The following is a 12013-nucleotide window of genomic DNA, read 5'->3' as shown; positions in this document are numbered from 1 at the left end:
ACCAACGGCCTGAGGGGACGCTGCGGCGCGGGCATCTTGCCCCCAGCGGCCGCGACCCCCGGGCCTACAGCTCTCTCGCCCCCACTCCCCGCCCTCGGGTACCGGCCTCCTCCCGAACGGGAGGCCGCGGGAAGCTCCCCAGGAGCGGGCCGCCGCCGCCGCACTCACCTACGACCAGGAGGACGTCGGGCTGATTCGGCAGCTCCGGCCCCAGAGCCTCTTCAGTCAAACCCCACACTGAACAACGGCCCCCAAAGCCGCCTCACCATTTCCGACCGTCGCGGAGAAGCGCGTCCATTGGCTAGAGGCGGCCCCGCCTGTGCACCCATTGGACAGCACCGCTGTCGCTCCCAGGACCCCGCCTCCTGTGCGCCGATTGGCTCCTCGGAGCTCTACGGGGGCGGGTCCGTGGAGTCCCAGCCCTTGCACATCTGGAATGAGAGACAGAGACCTAACCTGTTCTGGGCCTATCAACTGCCTGTGGCACAGGCTAATAATATTTGCATGAATAATACTGGACAAACATTACTAAGACGCCTAATATATTAAGGTAATTGTCTTTTGTCCTCTTGTCATGAGCCATTAATACTTATTAGTCACTCTTTTTGCTATTACAGTGCCCTCTGGCAAGCAATATATTTGCAAGGTTCTGCCCATATTTGAGCACTTCGCTTTTTGCGGTGGAAGAGTGAGCGGCTGAGGCAGAGGATTGAGTCCCAGTTTCACTCCTTGCTACCGTATGGATTGTCTGAACTCCTCTTCCCTCATGAATAAAAGATAAATAAATAAACATTTAAATATAACCAAGAACATCCTATATAAAATACAGCAATTTCAAATCATGATTTTATTGTAGGTACTTGCAAATATTATGAGATAGTGCTAAGAAGGAAAAGCATGTTACAAATTATTTATTTGTAACAGGACAGGATATTTTTAAAATATATTTTCCCAATTTGTTTTATTTTTTAATATATTTTTTTATTTCAGAGAGGAAGGGAGAGGGAGAGAGAGATAAAAACATCAATGATGAGAGAGAATCATTGATCAACTGCCTCCTGCACAGCCCACATTGGGTATCACTGCCTCCTTCACATCCCCACCACCAAGGCATGTGCCCTGACTGGCATCAAACCGTGACCTCCTGGTTCATAGGTAGGCACCACTTAGCCATGCCAACTGGGCTGGGACAGAATATTTAGTGTAAATAGGCAGTATAGTCTGTGTGATTCCAAGAGTTATAAAGTTAAAAAAAACAGGCAATATTAATTGAAGGTGAGAGAAGTCAGAATAATGGTTCCATTTGGAGGCTGTGGACTACAAAGGAATATGAGAAAGTTTCCAAGTCCTGAAAACATTCTATAGCTCCATCTACAGAGTGGTAAACACAGATGTACTAGTAAGTAGTCACTAAGCTATACACTTACCAGTACGATTTAAACACTTTATATTGTGTGCTTAAATGTTTTTTTCAAATTATTTTTATTGATTGATTTGAGAGAGAGAGAGAGAGAAAGGAAGAGAGAGAAACATCGACCTGCTCACTCATCCATGCACCCATTGGTTGACTCCGGTATGTGCCCTGACCAGGAATGAACCTGCAATCTTGGTGTATGGGGACGATGCTCTAACCAACTGAGCTACCCAGCCAGGGCATTACCTTGTATGTTAAAGAGAATGTACCATTCAATATTCTCTTTTTTAAAATATATTTTTATTAATTTCAGAGAAGAAGAGAGAGAAAGAAACATCAATGATGAGAGAGAATCATTGATCAGCTGCCTCCTGCACACCCCACATGGGAGATCAAGCCCCCAAGCCCTGCATATGCCCTAATCAGGAATCAAACTGGTGACCTCTTGGTTCCGGGGTCGACCCTCAATTGCTGAGCCACACCCAGCCAGGCTGTTCTATCTTTTTATACTACATAATCTCTTGGAGATCTATTCAATATTAGCATATCTATCTAGAGCAGAGGTTCTCAACCTGTGGGTCGTGACCCCTTTGGGGGTCGAACGACCCTTTCACAGGGATCACCTAAGACCATAGGAAAACACATATATAATTACATATTGTTTTTGTGATTAATCACTATGCTTTAATTATGTTCAATTTGTAACAATGAAATTGGGGGTCACCCCAACATGAGGAACTGTATTAAAGGGTTGCAGCATTAGGAAGGTTGAGAACCACTGATCTAGAGTATATATTTTTCTATTTCTTTTTTTAAAATATATTTGTATTGATTTCAGAGAGGAAGAGGGAGGGAGAGATAGAAACAGCAATGATGAAAGAGAATCATTGATTGGCTGCCTCCCACATGCCCCTGATGGTGATTAAGCCCGAAATCTGGGTATGTGCCCTGACTGGGAATCGAACTGCGACCTCCTGGTTTATAGGTCAATGCTCAACCACTGAGCCACACTGGCCAGGCTATAATTCTCTATTTCAATATTAAATCTATTGTCTGGATATAACTTATTCAACCAATTTGTTATTTTTAATAAAATATAAGTCCAGAGTTTCAGCACCAGCCTCACTGATTTGCTCAGCAAATGTAGAGTGCTTCCTATGCGACAGGCCCCAGATAAGAAACTGGAGCTTCAGTGGCAAACAACAGGACAAGCTCCTGCCTTCCCAATAGTTTGCCAGGGAGACAGTCCCAATGGTAATGATAACAAGTGTGATACATGCTGTGATATAATAAAGAATATACAGGTTTACCCGCTACCGAAAGTAGAGCATTCCTGTGAAACCTTTCATAAGGTGCAATGGTGCAAATCAAAGAAGCTATTCCCTTAGGACACGTCTTGCTAACACATCGCAACTTAACAAAATAAGTTGAGCTAGAGCAGATGCTCACAGACACCGTTCGAAGCTAGAGCAGCTTGATGCTGAGTGCAGTTCCTGGGGAAGGAGCTCAGTGATGCCACCCTGGGGGCTCCAGGTGTGCACGGCCTCTACAATCGCTAGCCGTCCATTTTGTACAACCCCTGGGAGCACCCTTCTAGTTGCTAGATGGGATGCTGCCCAATCCATGCTTCGCTTGATAGCGCCTATTAAAACTCCAAATTAGCCCTAACCGGTTTGGCTCAGTGGATAGAGCGTTGGCCTGAGGACTGAAAGGTCTCAGGTTCGATTCCAGACAAGGGCATGTACCTTGGTTGCGGGCACATCCCCAGTGGGGGGTGTGCAGGAGGCAGCTGATCGATGTTTCTAACTCTCTATCCCTCTCCCTTCCTCTCTGTAAAAAATCAATTAAAAAAATATATTAAAACTCCCAATTAGCTCAGGTGGATTTTGTTTTTTAACAGTATGAGTCTTTGGGTCACAATATTTAGGTGTAGTTTCTACCTGTAGTGAATTTAGATTATTTGTAAACAGGTTTCTGAACTTTGAAACAGATTTTCCCATAGAAGAAGTGTTATAGTGGTGATTCCAATCTCCAGCTGATCCATAAATGTTATTCAATTTATAACAAAACCTTAGGTCAATCTTGTGAACTAAATAGAATCCTTCAAACAAAATCTCCTTCCCCTACCCATATACCCTGCAACAGAAAGGGAATAATTTTTTCTCCCTTGAAAGTGCTTTGCTTTTTGTGCTGGCCAGTGTGGCCCAGTTGCTTGAGCATCGTCCCATGCGCCAAGAAGTTGCTGGTTAGATTCTCGGTCAGGACACATGCCTGGATTGTGGGCTTGATCTCCAGTAGGGGGATGCAGGAGGGAGTCGATTGATGTTTCTCTCATCAATGTTTCTTTCTCTCCTTCTCCCTCACCTTCTCTCTACAATCAATAGAAAACATATATTTAAAAAAAAAACTGTTATGCCTTTTGGCTACGCAACTTGTCCACGAAACTTCTAGGAAGCCAAGTTATATCTGAAATACTAATGCTGTGTAATTACAACGATGTCTATTATTGTTTTTTAGGGATGAAAAATAGCAACAAATAGTCCCTCCAAAGGAGACCACTTAAATTATAAATTATACTTCAATAAAACTATACAAAAGGTAAAAAAGAAGTAAGTATGAAAAGAGATGCAAAATAAATTGTCTTATGAAAACGTTGAAAGACCAAACATATTCATAGGATTTAATAGGATTTTATGTTTGTAAACTTTGGGATTTAATAGGACAAATATAAAATCTTATTAATAAAATCTTATTAATATGTTCAGTTTTATATTTGTAAATAATATTAAAAATAGTATTAATAATCATAAACTATTTATCTAATAATATATGTTAGAATAGCTTAGAAATAGGCTGGAGGAAGAATCCATTCCCCGTGGTGGCCTGTGAAAGGTTAGGTTTACAAGGACATTCACTTCCTACATTGAATAATCTTCCAAATAAGAAAGAAAAAAATAAAGAACCCATATTTCTCTCTGTACTCCTTGCTGCACACCATGTATTGATGAGACAATTATGAACCAGATTTTTACATTTGTTGATGGCTTTGCATGACTTCTTGTTTGAATAATCTAAGGCATAATGTATTTTTTCTTTTTTACCCTATTTTTTTAATTTTATTAAAGCATAATTTACAAACAGTGAAGCCCCAATTTCTTTTTTTAAAAATATATATTTTATTGATTTTTTTACAGAGAAGCAGGGAGAGGGACAGAGAGCCAGAAACATCAATGAGAGAGAAACATCGATCAGCCGCCTCCTGCACATCCCCCACGGGGGATGTGCCCACAACCAAGGCACGTGCCCCTGACCGGAACCGAACCCGGGACCCTTGAGTCCGCAGGCGGACACTCTATCCACTGAGCCAAACCGGTTAGGGCACGAAGCCCCAATTTCAAATACACAGTACAATGTATTTGACATATGTAACTATGACTATAATTGAGATATAGACTATTTTGATCTTTCATCAGTCAATCCCCTCCCCCCCCTCACCCAGCCCTTGGCAGCCCCTAATATGGTATTACTGCAGAGTGGAGTTTCATGTAAGTGGAACCATACAGTATGTCCACCTCTGTGTCAGGTTTCTTTCACTTGGCATGTGGTTGGGGTCCATCCCTGCTATTTATTGATCATATGATCATATCAATAATTCAGTCCCGCCCTAGCTGGTTTGGCTCAGTGGATAGAGCGTTGGCCTGCGGACTTAAGGGTCCGGGGTTGAATTCTGGTCAAGGGCATAAGCTTGGGTTGTGGGCTCGATCCCCAGTAGGGGGCTTGCAGGAGGCACCCAATCAATGATTCTCTCTCATCATTGATGTTTCAGTCTCTCTCTCCCTCTCCCTTCCTCTCTGAAATCAATAAAAATATATTTTTTAAAAATTCAGTCCCTTTTACTGCATGGTATCTTTCCATTCTCTGGATGTACCACAATTTGCATTGATAGATGTGAGAGTTGATTCCAGTTTTTGGCTAATATGGAGAAGGCTGCTATGAACATTCTGTACAAGTCTTTTGGGAGGACATATATTTTTATTTCTCTTGGATAAACACTGAGGAGTGGAACTGCTGAATCACATGATAATTTTACAAGAAGCTACCAAACTGTTTTCCAAAGTAACTGTACCATCTAACATTCCCATCAGCGGTGTAGGAAGGTCCCAGTTGTTCCACTCACGCGCCAACTTGGTATAAATACATTTTGAATAAATAAACAGAATAGTGACCCTGTCTCCGGGGAACAACTCACTTTCTTCCCTTGTATGGCTGACTCAGAAGTTCTGAATGCAGAGTTTACAGTGAGAGACAGCGTCAGCCAGGGCAGCAAGGAATAAAGGAGAAATAATGACCAGCTCAGACTTCACTTACCTCCTTGGGGTGCCTTATTTGTCCTGGCCTGTATCCAGCAGCAGCAATTTTACAAGTTTACCAACATATTATTTCTGACCAAACAGGCCAGGAGGGCCTGCTGATTATTGTAACAGCAGAAAGGGTTTAGGCTGGACTTGAGAAGGTTACTAGGAGACCACCTGTAAAACATTAGCTGCAGTTCCCCTTAGGCCAGCGGTTCTCAACCTGTGGGTCGCGACCCCTTTGGCGGTCAAACGACCGTTTCACGGAGGTCGCCTAAGACCATCCTGCATATCAGATATTTACATGACGATTCATAACAGTAGCAACATGACAGTTATGAAGTAGCAACAAAAATAATTTTATGGTTGGGTCACAACATGAGGAACTGTATTTAAAGGGCCAGAAGGTTGAGAACCACTGCGCTTAGGCGGTATCTCTCCAACTGGAGTTTGAGTAACACCCCACCCTCGCCCCCTGGCACAGAATCAGTTGAGAGCTTGTTAAACATTTAAATTTCTGCAAGGATGTAATGAAGTACGGCATAGGAAACACAGTCAATAATGTTGGAAAAACTATGGTGCTGGGTGTATATGGGAAATATGGGGGGATCACTTTGTAAGTCATATAAAGTCTAACCACTGGGCTGTACACCTGACACTGATATAATATTGAATGTCAACTGTAATTGAAAAATTAAACATAATAAAATAATAAAACTAAAAAAAAAAATTAATTTTGGGTCCTGGACACCTTCCATTCATCATTCCTGCAAACACAGCCCAGATTTCCTGAATCTAATTTGGGGAGCATGGCCAGAACTTCCCTTCTTTTTTAAAAAAAAAATATTTTATTGATTTTTTACTGAGAGGAAGGGAGAGGGATAGAGACTTAGAAACATCGATGAGAGAGAGACATTGATCAGCTGCCTCCTGCACACCTGCTACTGAGGATGTGCCCGCAACCAAGGTACATGCCCATCATGGGAATCGAATCCGGGACCCTTCAGTCTGCAGGCTGATGCTCTATCCACTGAGCCAAACCGGTTAGAGCAGAACTTCCCTTCTTGGTTCAGGCAAATTCAGCATCGACTGCCTTGGAATGTTGATAAAAGCCCTGGGATAGGTCGGCCTTGCCCTTCCCTGTTCTGCTAAATTCAGGTCCTATCCAGGATGGGGGAAGGGAATTATTCTCCTCTAGCCAAAGCTGTCATTACCAAGCCTGAAAAACCACCATGGACTTCCCCCTTCCCAACACTTCCTCGAAGCCCCAATTCACACACACACACACACCCACACACACACACCCACTCTTGCACACACACACACACACACACACACACACTGTCTCCCCCTCTCCCCCAGCCTCAGCCTTAAATCTCTAACAGGATATGTACTTAATGCAGCCTTTCCTTGAGTCTCTAGTGCCAACCGCTTCCCTTCCTCCCACATTTACTTGCCAGCAGCTGCCTAGAGTCACATATTCCTGGCCCTGTGCCCAGCACAGACTCAGACACATAGAAGGCACTCAATTCCTACTTGCAAAATTACAACACACTTTCTTTATGTCCTGATTTAAAATAAACATTAAAAGGTACTTCTTTTGGGGGGGGTGCAGCAGAGGGCAATGGGGTAAAAGGGGACATATGTAATACTTTCAACAGAGATTTAAAAGAAAAAATAATAAAGGGTACTTCCTTGGCCCTGGCTGAGTGGCTCAGTTGGTTGGCATGTCTTCCCACACACTAAAAGGTCGTGGGGTCAGTTCTCGGTCAGGGCACGTACCTAGGTTGTGGGTTCAATCCCCTATTGGGCATGTACCAGAGGCAACCAATAGATGTCTCTCTCTCACTTTCTCTCTAAAACTCAATTAAAAAAACCATATCTACTAATCTATTGTCTACTTCTGCCAATACCACACTGTCTTGATGACTGTAGTTTTATGGTAAGTCTTGAGATCTGATCATGTAAGTTCTCTCTCTTTTTAAAAAATTTTTGTGAGTTTATTTGAGCCAAAGTGTTGACAATTGCTGGAAAGCAAAACCTCAATGGATTGAGATAATGCTCCGGAGAAATGGCAGGTTTTCCTCTATTTTTATACATTGCAATCAAAGGAGGGGTGTAGGTGGGTTACATGAAATCCATGGGTGATCGACTAGAGAGGCGGGAGAAAGCAAAGCAGGGAGCGGGGGGAAACCTCTGGGATTGGATAAAAAAGAAAATGATAGACACATACTTCGGTGGGTACAGGAACAATGAACATGATAACAATGAAGGAATCTGTGGTATCTATCCTGGCGCCCAGACACATTAGGTTGTGTCCCATGGGGTCCGGAAAAAGGGAAGTTACAAGTAACCCAGACACTTCAAGGATATGTTATCATAGGTGCAAAAGGACAGGTAGGCTCAGTTAAGGGAAAGGTTGACCTTGTCAGTGAAGAGACCGGCCTCGGACGTAACTGCTCACCATCACTGCTTTTAGTTAAAGCTTAATTTCATCCTTTGTGGTTACTTTTGGTCTCTGAGTTTGCAAGGGACGTAGAGGGTTTACATGAAATCCATTGGTGATCGACTAGAGAGGCGGGAGAAAGCAAAGCAGGGACGGGGGGAAACCTCTGGGATTGGATAAAAAAGAAAATGATAGACACATACTTCGGTGGGTACAGGAACAATGAACATGATAACAATGAAGGAATCTGTGGTATCTATCCTGGCGCCCAGACACATTAGGTTGTGTCCCAAGGGGTCCGAAAAAAGGGAAGTTACAAGTAACCCAGACACTTCAAGGATATGTTATCATAGGTGCAAAAGGACAGGTAGGCTCAGTTAAGGGAAAGGTTGACCTTGTCAGTGAAGAGACCGGCCTCGGACGTAACTGCTCACCATCACTGCTTTTAGTTAAAGCTTAATTTCATCCTTTGTGGTTACTTTTGGTCTCTGAGTTTGCAAGGCTGCCATGCAGGCCTTCCCTGAGCTTGTCAGGTTCGCATGTGGCCCCTTTCGTCTGCAATTCCTCTCCTCTTCTTCCTAATAGCCTTAACCTGGAATAAAATGTGATCACGCTTCCTGAAGTACAGTGACCTCCCTCAGGAATGCTGGGAGGAGACTGGACTCTGAGCAGAAGTCCCTGGAATGTCCTGAGGCCACAGGTGGAGCCACGGGAAATGGGTGAAACCTTTCCTCTTCTGGGATGAGCACCGTCGGCGTGAAAACCCTGTGGTAAGTGCCTCCTTGTGTTTTTGCTGCCGGGAGCAAGTCCCACCAGCACGTGCCTTAGCCATGAGGAAGCCGGGCAGGAATACCCTGCTGGGTCGCTCCTGCTCCCACCTCCAGTGCCTGTGTGGACTCCTCATCACTCTACTCAGCCTTCCAAGGTAAGTCCTCTTATTCTGCTCCTCTTTTTCAAGATTTTCTTGGCTATTCTAGGTCATTTGTATTTGCATATAAAACTTAGAATTAGCTTGTGAATTTCCTGACTGGTTGTAATCTCTCATCTCATGCTTTTTCTTACCAGAGAACTGACCACACAGCAACACTACCTCCCAGAGTCTCCTTCATTCAAAATTAAGGGCCCATTTTTGGCCCTGGCTGGGTAGCCCAGTTGGTTAGAGCATCGTCCCAATACACCATGGTTGTAGATTTGATCTCTGGTCAGGGCACATACAAGAATCAACCGGTGAATGCATAAACAAGTGGAGCAACAAGTCGATGTTTCTCTTTCTCACCTTCCTCTCTCAAATACATCAAAAACATTAAAAAATAAAGTAAAAAGATAAATAGTTATTGTTATGAGACTCTGGATAAATACCATTACCTGTCAGAGGCTCTGGTTCTGTGGCCACTCTCTGTCCAAATATCAAATATATGATAATGGAAGAAGATTTGACTTTGGGTGGTGGGCAACAATGCAATATACAGATGATGCATCATAGAATTGTACACTCGAAACCTATATAATCTTTTTTTTTTTTAAATATATTTTATTGATTTTTCACAGAGAGGAAGGGAGAGAGATAGAGAGAGTTAGAAACATCGATCAGCTGCCTCTTGCACATCCCCCACCGGGGATGTGCCCGCAACCCAGGTACATGCCCTTGACCGGAATCGAACCTGGGACCTCCCAGTCCGCAGGCTGACGCTCTATCCACTGAGCCAAACCGGTTTCGGCATCGAAACCTATATAATCTTATTACCCAATGCCACCTCAATAAATTAAATAAAAAAATCTATGGTTGAAAAATGTTAACATTTGTTAAATCTTTGTGATATGTAAATATGGGTATTATTCTCTTTACTTTTACAGATTTTGAAACATTTCATAATTTTTTAAATTATAGCTTATAGAGTGATATTATTTGGCTGATGAAATGTTCTAAAATTGGATTGTTGCAATGATTGCCAAACTCTGTAAAATGTACTAAAAATCATTGAATTTTGCACTTAAAATGGATGAATTTTATGGTATGTAAATGATACCTCAATAGCCCTAGCCGGTTTGGCCAGGACAGATACCACAGATTCCTTCATTGTTATCATGTTCATTGTTCCTGTACTCACCTAAGTCGGCCTGCAGACTGAAGGGTCCCAGCTTCCATTCTGGTTAAGGACACATGCCCAGGTTTGGGCTCGATCCCCAGTTGGGGGAATGCAGGAAGCAGCCAATCAATGATTCTTTTTCTTCATTGATGTTTGTATCTCTCTCTCCCTCTCCCTTCCTCTCTGAAATCAATAAAAACAAACAAACACCTCAAAAAACTTGAGCATAAAAATTATAAAGAAAAAGGGGACATCTGTAATACTTTCAATAATAAAGATAAACTAGCCCTGGCCGGCTTGGCTCAGTGGATAAAGCATCAGCCTATGGATTGAAGGGTCCCAGGTTCTATTCCGCTCAAGGGCACATGCCTGGGTTTCGGGCTCAATCCCCAGTAGGGGGCGTGCAGGAGGCAGCCAATCAATGATTCTCATCATTGATGTTTCTATCTCTTTCTCCTTCTCCCTTCCTCTCTGAAACCAACAAAGAAATATATTTTTAAAAAGATAAACTAAAAATTATAGAGATAGCTTACAAATATTTCATATTTAGTATGTTTTTTTATATATATTTTATTGATTTTAGAGAGAAAGGGAGAGGGATAGAGAGATAGAAGCATCAATGATGAGAGAGAATCATTGATTGGCTGCCTCTTGCACACCCCCTACTGGGGATTGAGCCCGCAACCCAGGCATGTGCCCTTGGCCTGAATCGAACCTGGGACCCTTTAGTCCGCAGGCTGACGCAATATTCATTGAGCCAAACCAGCTAGGACTGGTATATTTTTTTTTAAAAAAATATTTTTATTGAGTTCTTATTGAAGGGAGAGGGAGAGATAGAAACATCAATGATGACAGAGAATCATTGATTGGCTGCCTCCTGCATGCCCCCACCAGTGATCAAGCCTGCAACCTGGGCATGTGCCCTTGACTGGAATCAAACCTGGGACCCTTCAGTCCACAGGCCAACGCTCTATCCACTGAGCCAAACCAGCTAGGGCTGGGGTAGGGGAGGGTGGGGTAAGGGGGAGAGATCAACCAAAGGATTTGTATGCATGCATATAAGCCTAACCAATGGACACAGACAACAGGGGGGGGTAGGGCATGAGTGGGGTGGGGGGTAAGGGGCAATGAGGGGATAAAGACACATATGTAATACCGTAATCAGTAAAGAAAAAAATAATAAAAATTTTTTAAAATTATTAAACTCAGATAATTTCTGATTTGGAAAGTAGCCTGGGCAATTTGGCATTCATATGCCACCTAGTGGAAATAATCGGAAGTGCTAGGGTGTACAAAGACTACATAGGGGCGCTTGAGAGGTAGAGGGGACTGGGAATCCACCCTCTCTTTTTCTGATGGGGAAAATGAGACCCAGGATCACAATGCCAATTGCTGGGCAAACTAAGATCATAACCTTGGTTCTCCTGAACTCTTAGCTCTCAGTTCTATGTTTCTCTGCCTTGTCTACCTTTAGTTCTGCACTTAGTTCTTCTGGCTTACTTTATGCTAAGTGTTAAGGGAGATTCCAAGGTATTACTCCTCCCAGGGTACGTATCAGTTGGGGAAACTTCTTCCTTGGTGTCCCGAAGTATCAGGAGGTGATTTTTTTTAAATTTAAAGACTTATTGTTTAAAGTATTACATGTGTCCTTTTCCCCCCCCTTGACCTCTCCCTGGCCCCCCCCACCCCCGTCTGTGTCCCTTGGTTATGCGTA

General features: G+C 43.1%; 1 protein-coding gene across 2 annotated transcripts in view; it reads right to left on the bottom strand.

The window, feature by feature from the left end:
• The window catches only part of TRAFD1 (TRAF-type zinc finger domain containing 1), a 16671-nt gene extending 16380 nt beyond the window's left edge, over positions 1 to 291 (bottom strand). For both annotated transcript variants that reach the window (XM_006768931.2, XM_006768932.2), the window contains exon 1: positions 169 to 291. The gene's annotated coding sequence lies outside the window, so the exon portion shown is untranslated. The remainder of the gene's footprint in view (positions 1 to 168) is intronic.
• Positions 292 to 12013: the final 11722 nt, after the last annotated feature.

The sequence above is a fragment of the Myotis davidii genome, unplaced genomic scaffold (genome assembly GCF_000327345.1).
Source record: "Myotis davidii unplaced genomic scaffold, ASM32734v1 scaffold223, whole genome shotgun sequence".
In the NCBI taxonomy this organism is placed as follows: Eukaryota; Metazoa; Chordata; class Mammalia; order Chiroptera; family Vespertilionidae; genus Myotis; species Myotis davidii.
Note: the sequence above shows the minus strand (reverse complement) of the source record. Positions and strands in the feature narration are given on the sequence as shown.